This window comes from Anomaloglossus baeobatrachus, chromosome 5 (assembly GCF_048569485.1).
Source record: "Anomaloglossus baeobatrachus isolate aAnoBae1 chromosome 5, aAnoBae1.hap1, whole genome shotgun sequence".
NCBI lineage: Eukaryota > Metazoa > Chordata > Amphibia > Anura > Aromobatidae > Anomaloglossus > Anomaloglossus baeobatrachus.
The window spans coordinates 58,196,523-58,203,280 of record NC_134357.1 but is presented as its reverse complement, the minus strand read 5'-3'; positions in this window follow the sequence as shown (position 1 = coordinate 58,203,280).

Sequence of the window (6,758 nt, the reverse complement as noted above, 5' to 3'; positions counted from 1 at the left end):
AGCACACATCACTGTGTATGAAGCCGCAGGAGCGAGGATTATCTCCTTACCTGCCTCCACCGGCTATGCGGAAGGAAGGAGGTGGGCGGGATGTTTACATCCCGCTCATCTCCGCCCCTCCGCTTCTATTGGCCGCCTGCCATGTGACGTCGCTGCAACGCCGCACGACCCGCCCCCTTAGGAAGGAGGCAGGTCGCCGGCCAGAGCGACGTCGCAGGGCAGGTATGTGCGTGTGAAGCGTGTGCGATAATGTTCGCTACGGCAGCTATCACAAGATATCGCATGTGTGACGGGGGCGGGGACTATCGCGCTCGGCATCGCTAGCCGATGCTAGCGATGTCGCAGTGTGCAAAGTACCGCTAACTCAATTTAATGCATTGGACTGCAGCTGTAAAACGTTTAACCCCTCCACAATCTTGCTCTTTCATTTTTTTCCTCCTTCCAACAAAAATAAGATTATTTTAACTGTCCCTATACACATATGAGAACTTTGCTTTGGGTTTATTTTTGCGGGACGAGTTGTGCTTTTGAATGACATCATTCATTTCATCATGTGATGCACTGGGGAAGAAAATTCCAATAGTGTTGAAATTGCAAAAAAAAGTGCAATTTCATACTTGTGGGGGTTTTTTTTGTTTACAATGTTCACTATATGGTAAAACTGACTGTCCAATATGATTCTCCAGGCCAGTACGAGTACACAGAAACCAAACCTGTATAGTTTTCTTTTATTTAAGTGGTGAAAAAAAATTCCAAAATTTGTTAGAAACATTTTTTGCTTTTGTCGCCATTTTCCATTGATCGTAACGTTTTCATTTATTAGGATTTGGTGCCTTGTGATGGCTTATTTTTTGTGCCCTGAGCTGAAATTTTTACTGTTACCATTTTAGGGTAGATACAATACTTTCATCCCCTTTTATTGCTCTATATTGCAGTAACCAATGAAACATAATTTTGTCGCTTTGATTATTTTTTCTCATTACGCCATTTACCGATCAGATTAATGTATTTAATATTTTGATAGACCGGATTTTTTCAAACTCAGCAATACCAAATATGCATATATGTATTTTTGCTTTAATTATTATTGCTTTATTTTTAAGGGATATTTGAATTTTTTTTCAGATTTTTAAAAACTTTTTTCACCACTTTTTGATGTGTGTGAAGCGGTCGATCGCTTGTGCTGGACAGAGCAGGGTATCAGCATCAGCGTCAGCACTGTGGAAATCATGATCTCCTATGAATGTCACTCACAGCCAGTGTTCTCAGGAAGTTCGTCATGACAGACAAAGAGGTCAGTCGATGCCATGATAACCCATAGTTGCCCCGCCATCATTTTCAAGTTTTTTGTTTTTTCCTCCCCTTCTTCTTCCAAGAGCAATAACTTTTTATTTTTCCAGCCCTATACCCATATGAGGGCTTGTTTTTTTGCGGGACGAGTTGTACTTTTCAATGACACCATTCATTTTGCCCCATATTGTTCTGGAAAACAGGAAAAAAAATCCAAGTGCTGTGAAATTGCAAAAAAAAGTGCAATTTCGCAATAGTTTTTTGTTTTTTTTATTTACCATGTTCACTATATGGTAAAACTGGCCAGGCAGTATGATTTCCCAGGACAGTATGAGTACGCAGATACCAAACATATATAGTTTTTTTTTTATTTTTTATTAGGTGAAAAAAATACAAACATTTTGAAAAAAATATGTTTTGCTTTTGTTGCCATTTTTCGGGATCTGGGATTACGCCGCTTACCGATCAGAATAATTTATTTTATATTTTGATAGGTCGGACATTTCTGAATGCAGTGATACCAAATATGTGAATTTTTTATTTTTTTTAATTATTTTATTAATGGGGCAAAAGGAGGGGTGATTTTAACTTTTGTTTTTCAATATTTTTGTAAAACCTTTTTTTTTTTTTTTTTTTTTTTTTTTTTTACAGAAAAACTTTTCACTGTATTTAATAGTCCCCTCAGGGGACTTGAAGCTGTGATCATCCGAGACACGGGCACACGTAGAGCCATTAAAATCAATGGGTTTGCAAACACTTGCTTGTGTTGCCATGGACCGTGTGTCCGTGTGGAGAATACGTGTGTGCTCCACATATAGACATGTCCATTTTTCTCCGGCAGGCCGGGTGTCACACGGATCGCACGGACTGCATACTGATGTTCTCCATGTGACATCAGTGTGATACGTACAGAATAAAACACTGTCTGTGAAATAAAATGCTTTTCTGGACTCCCCTTTTTCTTGCGCTGATGTCTCCAGCACTGCTGTCACTTACTTCAAACCCCCACTTATTGCATATGCACTGCACCTCGGACCAGAAGCAGCAGCAGTGCCAGACACAGCAGCACCATGGACAGGTGAGTATAGAAGTTCATGCTGTCAGTGTGCTATGCAGATGTCACACGTATAGCACAGTGACAATACACGCTGAACACACACAAGGACACATGCACACACATACGTAGCTACACCATGGACCGTGTGTGCGACGCACCCATGGGGTCTTGAGGGTTACTCGTCACCATGCCGGTGTAGGCTCAGGATGTCACAGTGGCCTGGCCCGGTTCAGTGACCCTGTCGGTGTCAATAATAGGGGGGTTTGGGATGTGGAGAATGTCTTTGTGACGCCACCTGTGGTGTGCAGCCAGTATTAGCCACCGCTGTGGGGGGGTCTTCTCTGGGGCGGTCTTCTCTGGGGCGGATGATAATGCAGCTCGGATGGTACAGTTCTCCACAGGCAGAGCTCAGGCCCAAGGGAGGATGTTGGGAGTAGTAGTCACTTATGGCGCAGGAGCGTGATGATTGGAGCGCCGGCAGTGATGGGACGACACAGAGGTTGCAGTGAAAGTTCTTTACTCACTGAAGTCACACCGCCTTTGGCGTGCCGTGCTCCGCTGTTATGGACTCCAGCCAATCACGGATAGTTCGGAGGTCAAGGCCGGTGTTTCCTTCTGGGTGTGCTTTCTGATGGTCTTTCCTCCACCCCAGCTCCTGGGCCATGGAACAGGTCACAGGTGCCTGCTGCACTCCCCGCAAACCCGTGGATCCCCCTTCTTCCTAAGAACCCGGGTCAAGCCTCCAGTTCCAGACCACGAGTCCCTTTCTAGTCTGTGTCTTTTTACTGACGTCTCCTCCTGAGTCTGACCTGGCGCGGACCACCGCCTGGTGCTAACTCAGTTGTGTGTGAGATGGCTCCTAACTTCCCCTGCAAGTGCCCGCCTCCCGGGTTTCTGAGCTAGTGAGCAAGAGGTCCCATACCTCATGATGGCCACCCCTGCACCTACCCTGGCCCAGTCCTAGTGAAAGATCTCCTGTGTTATGTGTTGGATGTGTTTTGGTGGTTTACCAGATGAATAGTGCACCTCGGGTGAGGTGCAGTACCCTGTGGTGCCTTAAGCCGTAGAGGCGCCACATGTGTTTTGCATGGATGCGTGAAAGAGGCCTTACTTAAAGGGTGACACACCAAAAAGATAAAAAACAAAGTGTCAAAAATGCGATAAAAACCCATGTTAAAAAAACACAAAAATGCAATGAAAAAATGCAAGTAACCTAATTTAAATAATACGTGCAGAAATTCTGGAACATGAAAACTGACCAAAAGCTGATGGTGGGAACGCGGCTTTAGTATTTCAGATAAACAAGGCCTCATCTATCAAAACTGTCTCTATTGCCCCTAGGAACCAATCACAGCTCATGTTAGATTTTGCCAGAACAGTTAAAGAAATAAAGTCTGTGTTGTAATTGGTTGCTAGGGGCAACAAAGACAGTTTTGGTAAATGAGGCCCACTGTGTAATATGGCTGTATATTATATTCAGTCATTTTAATTTATATAATTATTATTTAATCTATACATGTAGGCGTGTGCAGATGAAATAAACATTACAAAGTGAAGGACATGTTAATGTTTTGCACTCGATGATCTTGTAGCCATCCATATGTCCTTTCAGTTTTGTCTACATCACAGTGATTCAGCATATTCACCGTACATACACATTATAGCAGTGGTTTCTGTGTCGCCACCTAGTACAGTAAACATACAGTGCAGCCATCACTGTGACTGATGATTTACATTAGACAAGAACAGATTTTCATAACTATTGTGAAGCCCCTCCAGTGTTGTGTCGGTGCATTACCTTCAGGGACTCCACGTAGCTGGATCTTGTCACAGGTAGGAGATCTTCTATTTAGGATTGTCGTGACGCCACTCTCAGAATTGCGGTCAGTGGGGACCGCCACTGCAGGTTAAGGGATGCCTGGGGCTGATGGTGGGTGCAGCCAGTTGTAATAGCCTCCTGAGAGTGAGGCAAGCCCCAGGGCCCTGTGTAGGTGTGTAGAACCACAAGGCGCAGAATAACTCCACACAAGCAGAATGTCTTTCAGGGGTTTTACTCACTGTTGATGGCAGGGTGAGTAACCCGGGCGTAGCTGGGATGAACCAGGCTGGAACCAGGTATCCTTCAGGCTGACTGATGAGGGTGGCTACCGACTCGCCTTCCTTAGCCCTTCTGTGGTTTGTGGTAACCCCGACTTTTAGTCCCTATGGGGGTCACCCAGGGAAGTAGCTGCTCCCCTCGTTTGTTTGCCGTTTGCTTGTCGCCTGGACCAGATCACTCCAGCTGCTTGCCTCCTGTGAACTATGGGCCCTAACTGTGGCTACGTGGCTGCGGCTTTTGTGGTGTTGTGGCGTGGGCTTTAAGGGCCCCACACCGGCAGGTTTAGCAAGGAAAGGTGGATCTATCCCCGCATTGGGATCTGCCGCCCGTTTGGGCCTGGTACTCCCTGACAGTCTCCGTACTTTCCACTACGCTGCTCTCTCTAGCTGTGTGTGGTGTTCGGGCAGCACTACCAGGTGACCGTTCTCCCCCGTCGGTAGTCACTGCGCGGACGCTGTTAGACTGCAACAGCTCCAGGGTCTGCTTCTGCTCTTCCTGGACTGCACACTAAACTGGCTCACTCGTGGGACCTGCACTGCTGCTCCTGTCTGAGCTCCACTGCCATGCTCCTCACTCCTCCACTCTCTGCTTCAGACTCCTCCTTCTCTTTTCCCCTTTGTGCCTGCCTACGCCACCTAGCAACCAGGCTCTCTACCACACCCCTTGAGTGGAGATGGAGGCTTCGCCCCCTCCACTCCTCAAGTGGAGGTGAAGGCTTTGCCCCCCTCCTGGGATCCCCAGGGGTCCTCTCAAAGGTACATGTGTGAGACCTGATCACTATGCGCCTGTGTAGTCACACCTCGGTCAGCCTTCTGGATTACCTGTATTGTACTGTCCCCAGCATGGGTGCAGTACTCAGTGGTGCCTGACCAGGTCAGGGGCGCCACATTCCCCCTTAGTTATCACCAGCACGTCCTCGGGCTGCAAGACAACATTTTAAAATGCGTAAAACATTAAAACATGGTAAAACTTTTAAAACCACCAGGTACCATACATCACCACCCTCCACCCACAAGTCCGTTAACCCACCCAAAACCCTCTCACGTTGGCCGCGCCTTCAGCCACTTCTGGCAGGATGTAGAGGCGGCTTTCATGGGCTGGTGGTTTCAGGGTATACCTGGCCTGGTGGAGCCGCGCCTTCAGCCTCTTCTGGCAGGATGTAGAGGCGGCCTCCACAGCTGGTGCTGACCAGGTACCCTCTTTGTGGTGGAGAGCCAGGCCCCATAAACAGGCATGCTCCCTGGTTGCAGGCGAGCCAAGGCCCCATAAACGGATGTGCTCCCTGGTTGCAGGTGAGCCAAGCCCCTAAACAGGCTGGCTCTGGTGGTGGTACCTCTGGGGTAACTATTTACACTGCGAGAGTTTGTGGCTATAGCCAGTTCATAGCCTTAAGGTTTATGGGTTTCTCACATTAGTTTATGTGGGCACATTTCTTGAACATGTAAACGTTGCAAACTGGTCAAAACTGTAACTTGCTGTACTTCTTTCTTTACTTTACATAGATTCCTCCTTACCAGGGCTTGGGCCTGTAGGGCTGCGGCACCTGTTGTTTTCTTCATTTCTCTCATCATCGGAGGTAGTCTCATCAGTGGGTCCTTTATCTTTCCTTTCTTCTTCTGTATCTGTTTCTTTTTCTTGTGGTATGGAGACAACTGGGTTGCTATAGGAATCTCTGGTACATGGCGTAACGTCAAGTGCATACCATCCTCTTTCTCCCTGATGCATTGTGAATTCCACTGTATCTCCCATCTGTAAGTTCCTTCCCGGATGTCCTCTGGGCAAATGGGCTCTAACATCCCTTCTATTCACAAATATGCCTTCTTTTATACCAGGAGCTACTATGAAACCATATCCACTCTTCAAACTGAAATCCTCTACTACACCACGACAAAGTGGACCTCTAACCTGGGATTTGGCCCTTCTCAGGAACCGTTTCTCTTCCAAGTCTCTGGCCATGACTTCGTCTTTCTGCTCTGGAGACTGCGGTGCAGGGGAAAGCTTGGTTCTGCTACGGCGCCGTGTCCTACGGGCTGGGTTCTGCTGGGTTGTTACTTCACTGCCTGCAGGCCCCCAGGTGAGGTTTCTAGGCAACTCTTCCTCTTCATCCCAGCGGGAATACGGCAGCATCTCTGGCTCTGGGCATGGATCCACTGCTGATGGCTCCGGGGTCAGCTCCTCAGCTTCCTGGCCTCCTCTCCCCCTTAGTTCTTCGGAGCACTCCTGTTGTGGCAGCGCCGGGGATGGGTGGTCATCAGCAGGCCCGGGCTGGGGACTCTTTGGCGTGGTTGCTGCAGAAGTCGCCTTGGGGGTGTG